General features: G+C 40.3%; 1 pseudogene; it reads right to left on the reverse strand.

Annotated features, from left to right (window-relative positions):
• LOC146332397 (uncharacterized) overlaps positions 1–18,237 on the reverse strand; it is a 30,311-nt pseudogene extending 12,074 nt beyond the window's left edge.
• Positions 18,238–22,083: the final 3,846 nt, after the last annotated feature.

The raw sequence follows: 22,083 nt of genomic DNA on the forward strand, positions 1-22,083 counted from the left end.
TTCAAGTCACCTCACACACATATGTTTCTAGTCTGGCCCTTGTGGGGCCCTCCCGTATGGATCTTGGTAATTCAACTATTTAGTGCAGAGTTAACATTAATAGTACATGAATTCAGTGTCAACATTACCTGTGTTTTAGCCTCATCACTCCTTGAATCTTCAGAGGAAGTCAGATCCATAGAGAATCCCTCCGTCTCTGCTGCCACAGCATCAGCCTGCTTGTCTGTCACCTGCAATTCAGATAAAACATAAGAATTCATTGGCAGTTGATAATATTCAAGTTATGGGAGCATATCCATAAATGACAACAATTAGCTCACATGAAAACCATGTCTGAAACAGCATATACATTAAAGCTAGGTGCATGGTATAGTCTTTTCTAGGAAGTGCAGTGGATTCTGTTCAAAATTCCCTTTGTAAACATGCAACAGGTCAGAAAGTATAAAATTACAGCTGTAATAACTTGAGTTTAAATATTGTAAGGTGTTGCTAAGTAGATGTAAAATCACTGACAGTCAGATCCAGACGAGAGGGCCCCATAAGGACTAAACTAGAAACATATATGTGTGTGTGATGTTGAGAACAGGGCTGATTTAAGAAACATCTTTCAAGTCACCTCACACACATATGTTTCTAGTCTGGCCCTTGTGGGGCCCTCCCGTATGGATCTTGGTAATTCAACTATTTAGTGCAGAGTTAACATAAATAGTACATGAATTCAGTGTCAACATTACCTGTGTTTTAGCCTCATCACTCCTTGAATCTTCAGAGGAAGTCCGATCCATAGAGAATCCCTCCGTCTCTGCTGCCACAGCATCAGTCTGCTTGTCTGTCACCTGCAATTCAGATAAAACATAAGAATTCATTGGCAGTTGATAATATTCAAGTTATGGGAGCATATCCATAAATGACAACAATTAGCTCACAAGAAAACCATGTCTGAAACAGCATATACATTAAAGCTAGGTGCATGGTATAGTCTTTTCTAGGAAGTGCAGTGGATTCTGTTCAAAATTCCCTTTGTAAACATGCAACAGGTCAGAAAGTATAAAATTACAGCTGTAATAACTTGAGTTTAAATATTGTAAGGTGTTGCCAAGTAGACCTGCACCGATTAATCGGCAATGCTCGGAATCGGGCCGGTTTTCACGTGACTGGCCTTGACCGGTGACCGGCCGGTCAGCGTCACAAATCCGGTTCTGTGCCCGTCATTGTCACACACATGTTCTGCACGATGGTCACGTCATGCGTGCAGCAGACAAACTGACCGTGACGTCAACACAGTGCTGATAACAGCTACACACACTCAGACACGTCTGCTTGAAGCTGGTGTCAGAGACAGATTCCAAGAACAAGATAAAGAGAAGACAGACAGTCTACAACGAGACAGAGCAGCTGACAATGACGCAGAACAGCCGTAAACTCTCTCGCACTTCAGGCTAATGCTAGCAAGCTAGCAACAGACTGCTGTTCACAGAGGGACAGTTAAAATCTCACCTCCTGTTCTGGCTGAAGAATAAACAACCTATGTTGATGTGTCTCCTCAAACATTTTCTCATCCAGACTCCTTTAACTTCTGTGTCTGTTTTTCTCACAGCAAAGTTTTACTTCAAACTGTTGCACCGCGTTAGTCTCCGGTTTGTTTACATCCGCTTCCACAAAAGATCACGTGAAATCGCGTCCCGCTAAATCCCGCGAGATGATCTCGCGAGATCACGTTCACCCAATTCACCCATTTCATTAAAAAATATAATAAGGCCTGGTTGTAATCTGGATGATTTTGGAGGTAGTATTAAATGAATATTTAATAGTCAGTGTCTTATTATGAACACATTTACAAGAAAAGTTGCAAAAATGTTTGTGAATGCTGTCAATTACAGTTCTTAGAAAGACTGAAAATCGGAACCGACCAAAATCGGAATCGGTAGGTCAGACCTCTCAAAAATCGGAAATCGGAATCGGCCAAGAAAGTTGAAATCGGTGCAAGTCTATTGCTAAGTTGATGTAAAATCACTGACAGTCGGATCCAGACGAGAGGGCCCCATAAGGACTAAACTAGAAACATATATGTGTGTGTGATGTTGAGAACAGGGCTGATTTGAAAAACATCTTTCAAGTCACCTCACACACATATGTTTCTAGTCTGGCCCTTGTGGGGCCCTCCCGTATGGATCTTGGTAATTCAACTATTTAGTGCAGAGTTAACATTAATAGTACATGAATTCAGTGTCAACATTACCTGTGTTTTAGCCTCATCACTCCTTGAATCTTCAGAGGAAGTCAGATCCATAGAGAATCCCTCCGTCTCTGCTGCCACAGCATCAGCCTGCTTGTCTGTCACCTGCAATTCAGATAAAACATAAGAATTCATTGGCAGTTGATAATATTCAAGTTATGGGAGCATATCCATAAATGACAACAATTAGCTCACAAGAAAACCATGTCTGAAACAGCATATACATTAAAGCTAGGTGCATGGTATAGTCTTTTCTAGGAAGTGCAGTGGATTCTGTTCAAAATTCCCTTTGTAAACATGCAACAGGTCAGAAAGTATAAAATTACAGCTGTAATAACTTGAGTTTAAATATTGTAAGGTGTTGCTAAGTAGATGTAAAATCACTGACAGTCAGATCCAGACGAGAGGGCCCCATAAGGACTAAACTAGAAACATATATGTGTGTGTGATGTTGAGAACAGGGCTGATTTAAGAAACATCTTTCAAGTCACCTCACACACATATGTTTCTATACTGGCCCTTGTGGGGCCCTCCCGTATGGATCTTGGTAATTCAACTATTTAGTGCAGAGTTAACATAAATAGTACATGAATTCAGTGTCAACATTACCTGTGTTTTAGCCTCATCACTCCTTGAATCTTCAGAGGAAGTCAGATCCATAGAGAATCCCTCCGTCTCTGCTGCCACAGCATCAGCCTGCTTGTCTGTCACCTGCAATTCAGATAAAACATAAGAATTCATTGGCAGTTGATAATATTCAAGTTATGGGAGCATATCCATAAATGACAACAATTAGCTCACAAGAAAACCATGTCTGAAACAGCATATACATTAAAGCTAGGTGCATGGTATAGTCTTTTCTAGGAAGTGCAGTGGATTCTGTTCAAAATTCCCTTTGTAAACATGCAACAGGTCAGAAAGTATAAAATTACAGCTGTAATAACTTGAGTTTAAATATTGTAAGGTGTTGCCAAGTAGACCTGCACCGATTAATCGGCAATGCTCGGAATCGGGCCGGTTTTCACGTGACTGGCCTTGACCGGTGACCGGCCGGTCAGCGTCACAAATCCGGTTCTGTGCCCGTCATTGTCACACACATGTTCTGCACGATGGTCACGTCATGCGTGCAGCAGACAAACTGACCGTGACGTCAACACAGTGCTGATAACAGCTACACACACTCAGACACGTCTGCTTGAAGCTGGTGTCAGAGACAGATTCCAAGAACAAGATAAAGAGAAGACAGACAGTCTACAACGAGACAGAGCAGCTGACAATGACGCAAAACAGCCGTAAACTCTCTCGCACTTCAGGCTAATGCTAGCAAGCTAGCAACAGACTGCTGTTCACAGAGGGACAGTTAAAATCTCACCTCCTGTTCTGGCTGAAGAATAAACAACCTATGTTGATGTGTCTCCTCAAACATTTTCTCATCCAGACTCCTTTAACTTCTGTGTCTGTTTTTCTCACAGCAAAGTTTTACTTCAAACTGTTGCACCGCGTTAGTCTCCGGTTTGTTTACATCCGCTTCCACAAAAGATCACGTGAAATCGCGTCCCGCTAAATCCCGCGAGATGATCTCGCGAGATCACGTTCACCCAATTCACCCATTTCATTAAAAAATATAATAAGGCCTGGTTGTAATCTGGATGATTTTGGAGGTAGTATTAAATGAATATTTAATAGTCAGTGTCTTATTATGAACACATTTACAAGAAAAGTTGCAAAAATGTTTGTGAATGCTGTCAATTACAGTTCTTAGAAAGACTGAAAATCGGAACCGACCAAAATCGGAATCGGTAGGTCAGACCTCTCAAAAATCGGAAATCGGAATCGGCCAAGAAAGTTGAAATCGGTGCAAGTCTATTGCTAAGTTGATGTAAAATCACTGACAGTCGGATCCAGACGAGAGGGCCCCATAAGGACTAAACTAGAAACATATATGTGTGTGTGATGTTGAGAACAGGGCTGATTTGAAAAACATCTTTCAAGTCACCTCACACACATATGTTTCTAGTCTGGCCCTTGTGGGGCCCTCCCGTATGGATCTTGGTAATTCAACTATTTAGTGCAGAGTTAACATTAATAGTACATGAATTCAGTGTCAACATTACCTGTGTTTTAGCCTCATCACTCCTTGAATCTTCAGAGGAAGTCAGATCCATAGAGAATCCCTCCGTCTCTGCTGCCACAGCATCAGCCTGCTTGTCTGTCACCTGCAATTCAGATAAAACATAAGAATTCATTGGCAGTTGATAATATTCAAGTTATGGGAGCATATCCATAAATGACAACAATTAGCTCACATGAAAACCATGTCTGAAACAGCATATACATTAAAGCTAGGTGCATGGTATAGTCTTTTCTAGGAAGTGCAGTGGATTCTGTTCAAAATTCCCTTTGTAAACATGCAACAGGTCAGAAAGTATAAAATTACAGCTGTAATAACTTGAGTTTAAATATTGTAAGGTGTTGCTAAGTAGATGTAAAATCACTGACAGTCAGATCCAGACGAGAGGGCCCCATAAGGACTAAACTAGAAACATATATGTGTGTGTGATGTTGAGAACAGGGCTGATTTAAGAAACATCTTTCAAGTCACCTCACACACATATGTTTCTAGTCTGGCCCTTGTGGGGCCCTCCCGTATGGATCTTGGTAATTCAACTATTTAGTGCAGAGTTAACATAAATAGTACATGAATTCAGTGTCAACATTACCTGTGTTTTAGCCTCATCACTCCTTGAATCTTCAGAGGAAGTCCGATCCATAGAGAATCCCTCCGTCTCTGCTGCCACAGCATCAGTCTGCTTGTCTGTCACCTGCAATTCAGATAAAACATAAGAATTCATTGGCAGTTGATAATATTCAAGTTATGGGAGCATATCCATAAATGACAACAATTAGCTCACAAGAAAACCATGTCTGAAACAGCATATACATTAAAGCTAGGTGCATGGTATAGTCTTTTCTAGGAAGTGCAGTGGATTCTGTTCAAAATTCCCTTTGTAAACATGCAACAGGTCAGAAAGTATAAAATTACAGCTGTAATAACTTGAGTTTAAATATTGTAAGGTGTTGCTAAGTAGATGTAAAATCACTGACAGTCAGATCCAGACGAGAGGGCCCCATAAGGACTAAACTAGAAACATATATGTGTGTGTGATGTTGAGAACAGGGCTGATTTAAGAAACATCTTTCAAGTCACCTCACACACATATGTTTCTAGTCTGGCCCTTGTGGGGCCCTCCCGTATGGATCTTGGTAATTCAACTATTTAGTGCAGAGTTAACATAAATAGTACATGAATTCAGTGTCAACATTACCTGTGTTTTAGCCTCATCACTCCTTGAATCTTCAGAGGAAGTCCGATCCATAGAGAATCCCTCCGTCTCTGCTGCCACAGCATCAGTCTGCTTGTCTGTCACCTGCAATTCACATAAAACATAAGAGCCAATACTGTAGCTATATATCTGAAAGATAACTAGCTGCACTTATTGGCACATTTTTGTAATATAATGCATCGGTGTATATTGTATATATTGTAAACAACTCACCTTTTGACGCCATGGCCACTTTGAATCACCATAGTTGTAATCTATTTCAGTTCCTACATCTATATTCTCCACAGCAAATAGGCACAAATGTGGCCTGTTGTTTACTACGATCTTCTTCATGACACAGTTTGGAGATTTGTGGTTGTCATTCACTAATCTTCCAAGGGATCCATCTTCTCTGGAAGCATCGATACTGGTAATAAGGTATAAGAAAATTGACCATTACACTTTGTACTACTAAAATATCAAATTACACCAAGTGTATGTATCATCACATCTAACTGTGTAGTGTGATCCAGCCTGATCCAGATCAGAAGAGCTCTTATCATTAGCTACAGACTTCACTCATCAGCGTCAGATCAAGTTAAAAACAAAAACTGATTCACAGCATTAACTGCTGCAGACCACCTAGGATGTGTGATTACAAGATTATTCCTGTTTTCATTCATTCATTCATTTTAACTTTTATTTCCCTGATCTCTACAAAATATTTATCTTCATGTACTTACCACAAGTTACGTTTCTGCCATTCAAATTCAAACAGAAATGTACTCTCAATCTCTGAGTAGTGTCTTGACTGGCATTCTTCCACTGATAGGAGTTCACCCCTGTACTCCAAGACAAAAGCACCTGCTTCGATGGGCTGGGTAGCAAACACTCCTCTTCCTATGAAGGCACATAAGTTATTTACATTCATTCGTTACATTTGATTAGGAGATTGAGTCAACTTAACCTTTCCTCTTTGGAAATGACAATATAGTCTTGTAAAATTTTTCAACTACAAAGATAAGGATTAAAGGCAGTTCTCTGTCAACACATTTCTGTTTCTGACATATAGCCTAAATATTTATTCCTTATGTGTATGTAAATGAATAGTAGTGAGATATGCACTTGTGTGATATTCTGCCCTTAAAAGGACATCTTTGTACCTTTGTTATTATCAATAAATCGTTCCATAAACCCTTTCTTGTCCCTCGAAGACAAAATATATGAGGCTGCATCATCAACAGGCCGTATCCTTGTCCTCCTTTTGAACATTATGTTTCTGTGAAAATAATTTTAAAATCATTACACAAGCATCGAACATGAGAAACCAACCTCTCCCAACCTCAAACCTCTGAGGTCAAAGCTAAATTTTGCTGTTTTTGGGTTACTGGTAGTATAACCTCAGTCCTGTAATGCACAATCAAGTTACACATCTTTTTTTCCAGTGTAACCTGGGCTATCAGAATATGTATGCTGCAGTATCCCCTTAAAGTATAAATAATTATACGACCATAAGGACCACAAAGATAATAATAATAAAAATAATAATAAAAATTCAGATTCCTTTATTAATGCCCATGGAGGAAATTCATGATCTGCAGCAACTTAAGAATAAAAATAATATAGTAGAATAAATTAATAAAAAACTGTAAGTTCAGAGCATGAGAAAGACACTATATTAATTGTAATGTCCTTGTTATTGGGAGGAGACGGCCTGGGAGGAGAGCGTCCAAAACGTTCCGTCTTACTCAGTACACAGTTTTATCAGCCACTGACTGAAAGAGCCCAGCTGCCACAGTTCACCACGGAGGGGGTGAGAGGGATTGACCAGTATAACTCTGATCTTCTCCTTCACCATCCTCTCACCCACTGGCTCTAGACTGTCCAGCTCCAGACCCACCACAGAGTTGGCTCTCTTCACCAATAAAAATACTACTACTACTATTACTACTACTACTACTACTATTACTACTACTACTACTACTACTACTACTACTACTACTAATAATAATAATAATAATAATAATAATAATAATAACAATAATAATAAAATTGACATCAAATCTATTCAGATCACACAAACATGTAATGTACAAGATATTTGGCTTTTGGGAATCATTTTCAGCCTGAGAGTTTCATGCCTCAGTCAGCCCTCTTAAGTTCACAACCTATTATACTAGATATATACTGTATAAGTATAGCTCTACTATATTTTGCTTAGTCTGCTATACGTACTGTTTTTCAGTGTATTTTTCTAAAACACAATTTCAAATTCAGTGTAATTAATGGTAGCTTCAAAGCCTCCATTTATTTACACAGATAAGAAAATTGTGATGTGCTCAACTCTTTCAAAGAACTTAAATATTTGTAACTGCTTTGGGTTTTTGTCAAACAATTAATGGTCCATGGAAGCAAATGATATGCAGTCTTTGAAAGGTAAACTATGAAATAAACAATGTAGCAGCCACTGGCAAAAATTATGACAACAGAGAGGATCTAACAGGTGGCTTTATGATGAGCAGCATCACTGACAGCACGGTGAAAACCAAAAAAGACATTCACACTTATTAAGCCTTTCACCTGACACAAATATTCTAAGCCTCACAATATAAAATTTGCACTTGTCACTTATACACTGCATATTAAATTACTTTGTAAACAACTAAAAATAAGGAAATATGTGTAGACTGACAATAATGAATAATTACATGCTGCTCAATGTGCATGCAAATGCAAGTTTTTCCTAACACATGACAAAAAAAAAAAAAACGTAACCTTTAAACACACTTCATAGAATCATTTTAAAGCCTTTGAGTTTCTTTAAACGTGACATTATTAAAACAAGCTCTATATGATCTAGTATTAAAGTTACAGCACTATACTAGGGGAAACTTTCCAAGTCAGCAAGCAAGAATCTCTCTGAGCTAAAAATGGCTCACAGATCTGCCAAATACAAGACAAATAAAGTTCACAGACACAAGTTTAACAGCTGATAGATCAACATGCAGTTAGAGAGTGAAGAATACTAGAACTGCATCGCATATTATTCTGACATACATGAGTCACGGAGCTTTTCTGAGCCGACTGACGTCCTGCTGCAGGTACATATGTTTTGACGATCAATGACGTTATTTTACTTACCAACCATGGCACGCGGCATATATCCACACACCACTGCAACCTAATGCGATCTCACCGGCTTCACAGCCGGCTGCAAAGTAACGAGATTACTGGCGCACGATGTTGTGGTGGCAGCCATATCGGATTCACCTGTGGCGCCGGCGTATGACGTCAGTGACGTTATCACAAAGCACGATTATAGAACTACTCCGGGTACCTTCTGATACCTAACAATATAATTCTATGTGTCACATACACCAAATCCCAATTAATTAATTAGAAGGCCCCAACACATGATCAGCAGTAACAACATTTTGCGTTTCCTGTCCTATTGTTTTCCTATGGAGAGAGCAGTGTCTCCCGACCAAGTGGCACAGCTACCCTCGGCGTGGCGCACCGCTTGGATCTGCCACTGACCGCTGAACTTTCACCTCGTTTGTTACTGACCTTTCAAAGCGCAACCAATGACATAACAGCTGAATGTCACGATGCGGGCAGAAGTTACCGCAGGTGTGTCGAAGTGACACAAACAGAGGAGACAGTGTCTGATGGTCAAGTCTTGAAGGGAACCCCAGAACGGCGGAAGATCTCGCGAGTAATCATTTTATAGTCTCAATGAAGGAACGACGTTGCATTGAAAAATCTCGCGAGAACTTCGCAAATCAAGGGTTCCCCTTCAGATACGATCGAAGAAAAGCGTTTCAGGGTTCCCTAAATTTTAACAACATTAAAAGCAGAATATGATCTCGCCAGTAAATGTAATGCATGGCGAAATGTAAACAGTCAGACTGGGTTATAAAATTTGTGAATCATATAATTTATGAACTTAGTTACTTCCAGAGCTAAAGGTAGCTCAGCTGTTTGTATACCTGGCAGACAGGCCGTAGCGGTTGTAACACTGTGCTACTCTCTGCACCCTAAATGTCCGTGAGGCCGAGACAAATTTCTTATCATGTGAAGGCCCTATTCGAGTCCACCACATAGTATGACAGAGTGACAGAGTAACAGACTGGCCACCTCTATCTAGGTGAAAACTTCACCTAGCCATCTGTGGCTAAGATTAGCGGTTAGCAATATGTAGCTAACATTAGCTACATGCTGCAATAGCTCAAATTAGCTAGCATTACATAAAATGGTACTTTGTTTATCCTTAGGGGTAAACTATTAATCAACAATTAATAAATTGATTTTAAAAATGACTTCATTAACAAAATTAAATAAAAAATAAACCTACCTCTTGTATCCATTTAAAAGTTGCTTCTGAGTCTGTATACCGATGCAAATCACGCGAGATTCTGTATATCACGCGAGAATTGGGGCGAGATTTCATTGGCTCAAATGTTACACACTTCCGGAAGTGTGTATCTGCAGCTGTACCGGGGACCAAGACCCAGAGGGCGCTCCAGAGCAAAAAATTTTTACACACTTTTTACACACATTTCCACATTTTGCTACCTTGTGGGCCAAGTGAGAAAAAAGCAAGAGGCATGTCAGGGGAGGCTTCTGAGACGATTTAAATGAAAATCCGTTGTGGGGTCCACGATTTTGGGCCCCACGACTGCGGTGGGCCCCATGCAGTTGGTGGGCTCCTTTCAACAGGGCCCTACGAAGTAACAATTACGAGTGCACACATACACACACACACACACACACGTATACACACACACACACACACACACACACATACACACACACATACACACACACACACACACACACTCACACACACACACACACATACACACACACACACACACACACACACACACACACTCACACACACACACATACACACACACACACACACACACACACACGTATACACACACACACACACACTCACACACACACACACACACACACACACACACACACGTATACACACACACACACACACACACACACACACACACACACACACATACACACACACACACACACACACATACACACACACACACACACACACACACACACACACACACACACTAACCCTTTTCCTTCATTCCTCATGTGTCAGCTGTTTTCTCCTCCCCTTGTTCGTCTCGCTCTCTGTGACTCATCAGTTCTGCTGCTCACCTGCCTGATCACCTGAAAACCGTCCACCAATCAACTCCAGGAGAAGAAACACCTCGGCTCTGTCTCTGCCAGGTCGTTCAGTCTGTCTTGAGGTACTAACCGCGACTTATCTGTTGCTTTTTTCCTTGTGGATTTTGCTTAAAAAGTTAAAAATTCCTCAGAATTCCTTCTTCTTCACGATGGACATAGATAATCTATACAAATATTGATAACCCAGCGGAGTTACCTGCAGTACAACACACATTCCAGAAATATCCAGATTCCAAAACACTGGATACGGAACTGTTGGAATTATTGGAGATCAATTTCATGAGAAATGACTTCGAATTCAATTCAGAATTTTATTTATGAATGAAAGGAGCAGTGAAAATATTTTCATGGCACCGTGGGAAAACCTTTATATTATCTGAGATACTTGATTGAGTCGAAAGAGAAATTTGAGGAATTTATCAGCATGTTGACGACTCATGATCTTTAAATTAAACTAAAGTCCACAACGGATGAACAGTCTATAAATGTTCTTGATATGACGGAGTATAAGGGACCATCCTCTGAAATTAATGTTAGTGTTTTTTAAGAAATGGATACACATCCACTCCTCTTTAAAATGAGTCGTCAATCGTTAATTAAATCACAGTTGTTTCGGTTTAGCTGCATTTGTACGCAGGAAAATTATTTCTGGGATTCTGTAAAGATCCTTTTTGGATCATTACGTAAGAGACGCTGATCATTCCTGAGGTTTTGACTGAAATCATTTTGACGGAAATCGTTCCTCTGATCAATCACTTTTCATTGGTGAGCATGGTCATCAATAACTTTGAAACTATAATTGAGCAATCAGGACGATTGAAAAACCATCAAATAATTTCAGCATACAGAAAAAACTAATTTGAAAGATGTTTGAATTAGAGCCAAACTGAAAACTTATTTACAGAATCGATCTGACAGAACTATTTTTATCGTCCCACAAATTGTTGCCTTTCAAACAGAAAATTGCATTTATGTGATTTTTTTTGTGCCGTGTTTGGAAAACAAAACATTGGAGACACCAAAAATTTAATTGTGACACAAATGTGGCAACACAGGTACAACATGAAACACCAAAAACAAATTGATTCACCTTTAGTTCAGTATTTTGTGCTACATGGCTTGAAGGCATTGAAAGTTTGGACTGAACAAAAAAACCTGATCAGATTACGTAGAGAAAAGGTTTCCAGCTCAGAGCGTTAATGACTCCACATCCCATTAGTCTGTGTATGAGTGGGCAGACTATGTGTGACCTTTGACCTTACATGTAATCCACCCTTTATGCCTAACATGGTTCCTTTCCTCCAAACCAGGTACATGACTGTATTCTCAAAAACAAGACAAGAACATTTCTGTACCTACAGTTTTTAAGATTGTTCTGAAGTGCAGCTTTAACCAACAGAAAGGGTAAAAAAAGTATATAAATAAGTATTATTAATAGTACTTCTAATAATAATAGTAGTATAATTATAGTTGTTATTATTATTATTATTAAATTATAATATTATTATTGGCCTTGTCATAATCTCTCTTTTATTAACTCAACATATTCTTATTTCATTGTTGTTGTTATCCTTCCAGATTTGACTGATTATTATATCCTGGCACTTTCGACTATTTCCCGCGTCCCGTTTCCACGTGAAGCACTTTGGACATATTTTAAAAAGTTCTATATGAATAAAATTGAGTTAAACCAAGTTCTTCTAAAGTCACTGTAAATATGATGTCAAGACGCTTTTATTTAACGGTAAATAAACACGCAGCAACATTAAATGTGCCAAGTAACATAGTTCCCCAACATAGCATATGGTTGCCAAGCAACAGTGGCACATTAATACCACAGGCTAAAGGCCGTCGTTCTGAGGTCAAAGGACGGAAAATTAGTAGTTAGCAAAAATATATATTTGTAAGCTAAAGTTATTGTTGCAATCAACAGGAGGAACCCAAATGCAAAGCACTGAGGGGGGGGGGGGGGGGGGGGGGGGGGGGGGGCAGTGTTAATATACAAGAAAACTTACTATCAGAATAAAAGTTTAATCTCAGTTCTACAGACTGACCTGGAGCGTGACGACCATAACAGTGACACAACAAACTGGCGAGGACTGGAGAGCAGAGCCAGCGTTAAATACTGAGAGCAGCAGGGAGCAGGAAGACAGGTGAGCAGCAGGGAGCAGAAAGACAGGTGAGCAGCAGGGAGCAGGAAGACAGGTGAGCAGCAGAGAGCAGAAAGACAGGTGAGCAGCAGGGAGCAGGAAGACAGGTGAGCAGCAGAGAGCAGAAAGACAGGTGAGCAGCAGTGAGCAGGAAGACAGGTGAGCAGCAGTGAGCAGGAAGACAGGTGAGCAGCAGGGAGCAGAAAGACAGGTGAGCAGCAGGGAGCAGGTGAGATGATGAGTGAGGGAGCCTACAGCACAGACACAGAGACGGACGGGGGGAAACAGGACAAGGAAAAACAAACCCGTGACAGTTATTGCATCATCTATTAGTCACGTCAATGCAAAGCTTTTGTTAGCAAGAAAACGCAAAGTGATTTGAAACAAAGGAAAGTAGAGATTTGTACCATTTCAGTTTTATGTGGTACCTGGTCCTACAGCGCGGGAAACCGTCGTAGAGAGAGAAGCTAACTGGACCGAACAGGCACAGGTGTGTCACTCTGCGTGTGAATGTTGCCTTGGTTACGGAGACTCAGACTGCGGCCGAAATATATCCAGATGTTGTGTCTAGAAGGAAACCAAAGATTTGCAAAACTTGATTTTCTTCTCATTTATTTGTTGTTCATTTTGTGCAAACAAATCATATTTCATCATGTGACGTCACAGTGGTTAAGATGTGGTGCGTTTAAGGACACAAACACTTGAGGTTAGGAAAAGTTCATATTTTGGGTTATAATTATTATAATTATAATCGCATCTTCCACGGTTCTAAGGTTCCCTCCTAAACACAACCACCTCGACTCCGCGAGTAAAAAACAGGAGATGGTTAATGTCCAGATCGTGACAGACAGTCAGTCCTGTCAGTGCTGATGAGTATGACGTAAACTGTAAAGTTTGTCTTACAGTATTTTCTGTTAATGAAGCAGGACTGTCTGAGCTGAAGCAACATTCAGCAGAGTTCAGGTTGTATCTGAGCGGCGCAGGTCAGCAGGGCCGTGCAGAGACCTTTGGAGGGGCAGGTGCTCCAGCACCCTCCGCCCCCCCCCCCCCCCCCCTCTGCACGTACCTGCAGGTCAGAGACGATTCAGACTGGAATCATTTATTTACGATGTTTCAACACGCTGGACTTTTTCTGAGTAGATTTACTGAGGTTACGTTCATTATTGTTCCAGTCTCAGATTCACAGGTTCACAGCTCTGTGAAGACGAACGTACAGGACTGTGTGTGTGTGTGTGTGTGTGCGTGTGTGTGTGTGTGTGTGTGTGTGTGTGAGAGAGAGAGAGAGAGAGAGAGAGAGAGAGAAATTTAACCAGTACCCCACTTGATGTAAATGAATATAATAAAGGTTACTGGCGATTCCAGTCGTCATGACAACTGTTGGACTTGAGGGTTAAAATTAAATTGATTTTATATTAAATGAAACTGAGACATTTTGTGCCCAAAAGTTACTTCGTTTTTTTATTTGCATATTCATAGATTCTGTATTTTTAATGAGAGAGAAGTGGGAGAATTGAATTTGAATTGGCAAATTGAACTTTTTTTGTGAAAAACACAAGTATAAGTATTTTGTAAGCATCTTAAAGCACAGATCTTTAACTTGTTTAAATTCTTCTCATAAAATGTCTTTCTTTCCCCATTGTTGTTTTTTTTTTTTTTAATTCACAGTTGTGCAACGAGGTTGATGGTTTGCACCCCTCCACTTCATGTGCTCCTCCAAATATTGTTAAAACTCGTCAAGGATTTGCCATTAAAGAAAATCCACATGGAGGAGCGAGACGATGCACTGGCTGATATTACAGGAGCTGATTTGAGCTCATTCAAATTTCAATTCAATTCAATTTTGTGACATAATTGTGTCTTTTGTGTGCAGCGTCTTCTAAAGACAACGAGAAATACTGCAACATTATCTGAATATTTTTCAGTGTCTTTCTTACATGACATGAAGTAACGTAACGACTCTAATGCATTAGCCTGTCTGTGGGAATTTGTAAGTTATTAATATCAGTTGAAATTTGATGAAGTACATTTGTACTATCTGTACGACCTACGAATTGACTTCAAGGACTCGACCTCTTGCCATCAGTCTTCAAGGAGGAAACTGAAGGTTTCATCGTCCTTGGGGAGGTAAATACTTGGTGCCGTGCAAAGCCTCAAGATAATGTTCTTCTGGATCACTGCCTCATCAGATTCATCTCATTATTTATACTAATCTCTTTTTTTCTCTTATGTAGAATAATCCTCTAACACCTACCCAACCATTCAAGCGAACGACCAGGATCGGAAACCCTAACCGTCCAGTCAGCGTCACAAGGTTGTAAAAGTCGAAGGAATTGGAGGTTTGTTCTTACTTCAGTACTTTGTCTTCAACGTGACGCAAACTTCAGAAGGACACTGATGTTTCTCCAGAGTCGTTGTGCAGGAAGACGAACACCTGCTGGTAAACTTTAACTTGAGCGCTCAGCCATCTTTACTGGACTGCAAAATGTTCAAAATGTTCAAAATGTTCAAAATGTTCAAAATGGACCTTTACACCCAGGAAACTGATTCAGCATGTTGGACTCGTACTTCAGTGTCTGTTTCTTTGAGGTATTCTGTGTAAACATGTTGATGTGATGGTTTAAAACTTTGACATGGCTTTATTTCATGTGACGTATTTACATTACATTTACATTTATGCATTTAACAGACGTCTTTATCAAAAGCGACTTACAAAAGAGGATTAACAATTTGATAATATACTTTTTATCATCTTTTAATGAAAATAAACAGTCATGAAGGAAATATTGTGGACAATTCAGGTACATTTTTGTCTCTTTAAAGTCCAGAATAGGTTGTTGCTGGGGGGGGGGGGTGGTACCCTTATAAGTACCCTATTGTACCTGTCTGTACTATAGTTTAAAGGTACATTTATGTCTTGCAGGGTACACAATTGTACTTTAACTGGTATAACCCCCCCAGCGACAAGCTTTTGTACCCTTTCAGGTCCACGATGGTTCGTCTATTTCTGAGTGTAAAATTCACTCCTTACCTTTATTAAAAACAAATTCATTCACGTATCATCAGTCATGATTTCCTTTATTAAAATCATTCAATAGTTAAAAACAGAGATTAAAACAAATTGATTTCATGGAATAAAAGGGGTTAAAAATACATTTGGATGGTGCCTTTATTAAACCACAAGCTCCCTAACAACATGAAATTCAAGTTTAAATTCATTTAATCAATAAACAATGAAAACAGGCTTATTAAATTATTAAATTGGAGGATATCTCAGATTAAAAACACAACTTCATGATTCATATTTACAGGTTTTTCGTTGTTCTGACTCTGCAGCGTATTTTCATTCAGAATTTAGTTTTTGAGCGTCTTGACCTGAAGAAGATCGACTTCGGTCGAAACGTCGCCTGGTGACACACTTAATCTCATTTTTAATTTTTTTTTCAAAATATACCTAAAAAAAATAGTTTTTGTTTGAAATTCATTTTAGTTAATTGCTTTTTTTCCTACTTTTGATTTAATTGATTTGACTTACATAAAAATTTATTGATAATTTACACAAAAACAACAATGACAACAAACAATTCATAAACAAACTGACAAATATGTTGTTTCACGCCCACACTTCCACTCAAACACAGAAATACATACAGTAAACAACAAAACAAACAGTTCATACTAATATTACAAAGTAAATTCATCCGCTAATAAAACTCACTGGTTAAAAAACAATTACACTCACCTGCGTAACTCATGAAAATACATTTGATTCAGAATTCATATACAATAAATAACAATAAGTAAATATTCTCAAACTATCATTGTTAAAAATATTCATCTCTGGACCAAGAATTCATAAACACCAACAACAATAAATAAACAAGAGCATAAATTATGTTAAAACTAGAGGTGGCACTTTGATATGTTAATTAATTAATTACAAAAAAATAAACGTGTCAAAAAAAATGGATGCATTTAATCGCAGTTTGAACTCCAGAAACCACAGAACGTTTGTCAGTGCATGAGTTCCTGGTCTGCCGATCACATGACCCCTAATTTACACCAGGCACAGCTGCACTTGGAAAGATACGCTGCCTTTCTCGTCAATGTAATATCTACCAGAAACGCCGCGGCGCATCTCAGCGTCCCAGAAGCGGGTCGGCGCTCCGCAGCAGGTCTATTTTTGACGGATGGCGCGTCAGTTGGCACAGAGCAGGTTGAACGGGTAGGAAGTCAGGCACGGAAAACAGGGGAGAATCTGGTTGATTTTCAAAATAAAAGCCCCGTGCAGACTGTCGATCATAAAGACAGACAGGAAATAAACAAATAAACTACGTAGCCTGTTTATCAATGATGGAAGCACAAAGAGCAAAGAAAGACGACTTCATCAACAAAATCAGAGCGAGTAAAAACGATCAGATGGACAAAACGCTGCTGAGTTTAAATACCGAACTGACCGCAGACTCGTACTGACCGCAGACTCGAACTGACCGCAGACTCGAACTGACGGCAGACTCGAACTGACGGCAGACTCGAACTGACCGCAGACTAGAACTGACGGCAGACTCGAACTGACCGCAGACTCGTACTGACGGCAGACTCGTACTGACCGCAGACTCGTACTGACGGCAGACTCGAACTGACGGCAGACTCGAACTGACCGCAGACTCGAACTGACGGCAGACTCGTACTGACCGCAGACTCGTACTGACGGCAGACTAGAACTGACCGCAGACTCGAACTGACGGCAGACTAGAACTGACCGCAGACTCGAACTGACGGCAGACTCGAACTGACGGCAGACTCGTACTGGCCGCAGACTCGAACTGACGGCAGACTCGAACTGACGGCAGACTCGAACTGACGGCAGACTCGTACTGGCCGCAGACTCGAACTGGCCGCAGACTCGAACTGACCGCAGACTCGAACTGACGGCAGACTCGTACTGACCGCAGACTCGAACTGGCCGCAGACTCGTACTGGCCGCAGACTCGTACTGACCGCAGACTCGTACTGGCCGCAGACTCGAACTGGCCGCAGACTCGTACTGGCCGCAGACTCGTACTGACCGCAGACTCGTACTGGCCGCAGACTCGAACTGACCGCAGACTCGTACTGGCCGCAGACTCGAACTGACCGCAGACTCGAACTGGCCGCAGACTCGAACTGACCGCAGACTCGTACTGGCCGCAGACTCGAACTGACCGCAGACTCGAACTGACCGCAGACTCGTACTGGCCGCAGACTCGTACTGACGGCAGACTCGTACTGGCCGCAGACTCGAACTGACCGCAGACTCGTACTGACGGCAGACTCGTGTTCAGGGGGTGTCAGGGAGTCGGGGGGGGGGGGGGGGGGGATGCCAAGCCCTCATTCAGTTGGGGTCTGGGCTCCTTTCCCTTTTCCTAGGGTTAGGGTTAGGGTTAGGGTTAGGTGAGAGGTTCTGAGCATCTGCTCTCTGGGCCTCCGCCCCAGAGCAGATGTGGTGCACTGTCCATCAAAGGGCCTTCTAATAAAGTTCCCCCAGCTCCCTTCTCAAAACATTAACACATATTTAGTTTAACATTACACATTATTTAGGTTACACAAACACTTTTTTTAGTTTTTAAACACCCATATTTTAGGTTAGTTTTAGTTTTGTAATTTAGGTTAGTAAATCCCAATTGGTTTTATAATAAACAATATTTAGTTTATTTCCATATTTGTTTTTTTATGTTCCCATCACCCGAAGGTGACGGGGTTTCAAAAAATTAGACATATATTGCCTTTGATCAATGGTCGCGACGTTTCGGCAGCATTTTTGCCTTCCTCAGGCGCATTGATCTTGTTTTAGGTGTCCCTCTTAGGCTTTCCCTTTCCCTTCTGTGCTTAGTCCTATCCTGTCCTTTTATACCTTTCTTTTTTAGGATAAATGTTTTTTAGTTAAATGTTAGTTGTGTTTAACCTCTATGTCTATTCTATCCTATCTCCTCTTCCTCTTCCCTTCCTACTTTCCCTTTCTTTCTTCCCATTCCTTCCTCTAATTTCTCCTCTCCTTCTCTTTTGCCTCCCCATACTTTCTCCCTTTCCTTAACCATCCTTTACCTAAGCGTTCCCTTCGTCTGTCTTCCTTTATTTAGGCTTTGCTGTCCCTTTTCTATTTGTGTTTAACTTTGGCTTTACTCTTGGGCTTCAATTATTTAGACTTCAGGTAGCTTGGTTTAGTAGGGTCTTAGATTAGGTTCAGGGTTTAGGGTGCATAGGATAGGGATAGAATAGTTTTAGGTTTGGGATTAGGATTGGGTCAGGGGTATAGGTCAGGTTGGGTTAGAGAGAGGGTGGAATAAAATTGGGCAAATTCAAATTAAGATTAGGGGTTTAGAAATTACTTTTCCTTCTTTCTTCTCCTTCTTTTCTATTCTAGTCTATCCCTTCTTCCTCTTCCTTTTCTGTTTTCCCTTTCCTTCTTCCCATTCCTTCCTTCCTAGATCATCCCGGGACAAGACTGTGCCCTATGCGAGAGACCTTAGGTTCAGGATCAGGATTGGGTCAGGGGTACAGTTCGGACTTAGGGCAGGAACAGAATAAAATAAAATTGGACATATCCAAATTTAGGTTAGGGGTTTAGGCATCCAATTGGGCATATCAAATTTATATTTATTAGGGGTTAAAAAATTACTTTTCCTTCTATCTTCTCCTTCTTTTCTATTCTAGTCTATCCCTTCTTCCTCTTCCTTTTCTGTTTTCCCTTTCCTTCTTCCCATTCCTTCCTTCCTAGATCATCCCGGGACAAGACTGTGCCCTATGCGAGAGACCTTAGGTTCAGGATCAGGATTGGGTCAGGGGTACAGATGGGACTAGGGCAGGAACAGAGTAAAATAAAATAAAATTAGATTAAAATAAAATTGGACATATCTAAATTTAGGTTAGGGATTTAGGCATCCAATTGGGCATATCAAATTTATATTCAAATTTATATTAAATTTATAGATTCAGGGTATAGGCTAGGTAGGGGGGTGGGGGGTTAGCCAATAGGGCCAAAAAATTATAGAGCCAGAAGAACTCCACCAGAAATGCCCTCGAGGCACTGGCTGGTTAGGTGAGAGGTTCTGAGCATCTGCTCTCTGGGCCTCCGCCCCAGAGCAGATGTGGTGCACTGTCCATCAAAGGGCCTTCTAATAAAGTTCCCCCAGCTCCCTTCTCAAAACATTAACACATATTTAGTTTAACATTACACATTATTTAGGTTACACAAACACTTTTTTTAGTTTTTAAACACCCATATTTTAGGTTAGTTTTAGTTTTGTAATTTAGGTTAGTAAATCCCAATTGGTTTTATAATAAACAATATTTAGTTTATTTCCATATTTGTTTTTTTATGTTCCCATCACCCGAAGGTGACGGGGTTTCAAAAAATTAGACATATATTGCCTTTGATCAATGGTCGCGACGTTTCGGCAGCATTTTTGCCTTCCTCAGGCGCATTGATCTTGTTTTAGGTGTCCCTCTTAGGCTTTCCCTTTCCCTTCTGTGCTTAGTCCTATCCTGTCCTTTTATACCTTTCTTTTTTAGGATAAATGTTTTTTAGTTAAATGTTAGTTGTGTTTAACCTCTATGTCTATTCTATCCTATCTCCTCTTCCTCTTCCCTTCCTACTTTCCCTTTCTTTCTTCCCATTCCTTCCTCTAATTTCTCCTCTCCTTCTCTTTTGCCTCCCCATACTTTCTCCCTTTCCTTAACCATCCTTTACCTAAGCGTTCCCTTCGTCTGTCTTCCTTTATTTAGGTTTTGCTGTCCCTTTTCTATTTGTGTTTAACTTTGGCTTTACTCTTGGGCTTCAATTATTTAGACTTCAGGTAGCTTGGTTTAGTAGGGTCTTAGATTAGGTTCAGGGTTTAGGGTGCATAGGATAGGGATAGAATAGTTTTAGGTTTGGGATTAGGATTGGGTCAGGGGTATAGGTCAGGTTGGGTTAGAGAGAGGGTGGAATAAAATTGGGCAAATTCAAATTAAGATTAGGGGTTTAGAAATTACTTTTCCTTCTTTCTTCTCCTTCTTTTCTATTCTAGTCTATCCCTTCTTCCTCTTCCTTTTCTGTTTTCCCTTTCCTTCTTCCCATTCCTTCCTTCCTAGATCATCCCGGGACAAGACTGTGCCCTATGCGAGAGACCTTAGGTTCAGGATCAGGATTGGGTCAGGGGTACAGTTCGGACTTAGGGCAGGAACAGAATAAAATAAAATTGGACATATCCAAATTTAGGTTAGGGGTTTAGGCATCCAATTGGGCATATCAAATTTATATTTATTAGGGGTTAAAAAATTACTTTTCCTTCTATCTTCTCCTTCTTTTCTATTCTAGTCTATCCCTTCTTCCTCTTCCTTTTCTGTTTTCCCTTTCCTTCTTCCCATTCCTTCCTTCCTAGATCATCCCGGGACAAGACTGTGCCCTATGCGAGAGACCTTAGGTTCAGGATCAGGATTGGGTCAGGGGTACAGATGGGACTAGGGCAGGAACAGAGTAAAATAAAATAAAATTAGATTAAAATAAAATTGGACATATCTAAATTTAGGTTAGGGATTTAGGCATCCAATTGGGCATATCAAATTTATATTCAAATTTATATTAAATTTATAGATTCAGGGTATAGGCTAGGTAGGGGGGTGGGGGGTTAGCCAATAGGGCCAAAAAATTATAGAGCCAGAAGAACTCCACCAGAAATGCCCTCGAGGCACTGGCTGGTTAGGTGAGAGGTTCTGAGCATCTGCTCTCTGGGCCTCCGCCCCAGAGCAGATGTGGTGCACTGTCCATCAAAGGGCCTTCTAATAAAGTTCCCCCAGCTCCCTTCTCAAAACATTAACACATATTTAGTTTAACATTACACATTATTTAGGTTACACAAACACTTTTTTTAGTTTTTAAACACCCATATTTTAGGTTAGTTTTAGTTTTGTAATTTAGGTTAGTAAATCCCAATTGGTTTTATAATAAACAATATTTAGTTTATTTCCATATTTGTTTTTTTATGTTCCCATCACCCGAAGGTGACGGGGTTTCAAAAAATTAGACATATATTGCCTTTGATCAATGGTCGCGACGTTTCGGCAGCATTTTTGCCTTCCTCAGGCGCATTGATCTTGTTTTAGGTGTCCCTCTTAGGCTTTCCCTTTC

The sequence above is a fragment of the Lutjanus erythropterus genome, chromosome 2 (genome assembly GCF_056507025.1).
Source record: "Lutjanus erythropterus isolate fLutEry1 chromosome 2, fLutEry1.hap2, whole genome shotgun sequence".
NCBI classification, from domain to species: Eukaryota; Metazoa; Chordata; class Actinopteri; order Lutjaniformes; family Lutjanidae; genus Lutjanus; species Lutjanus erythropterus.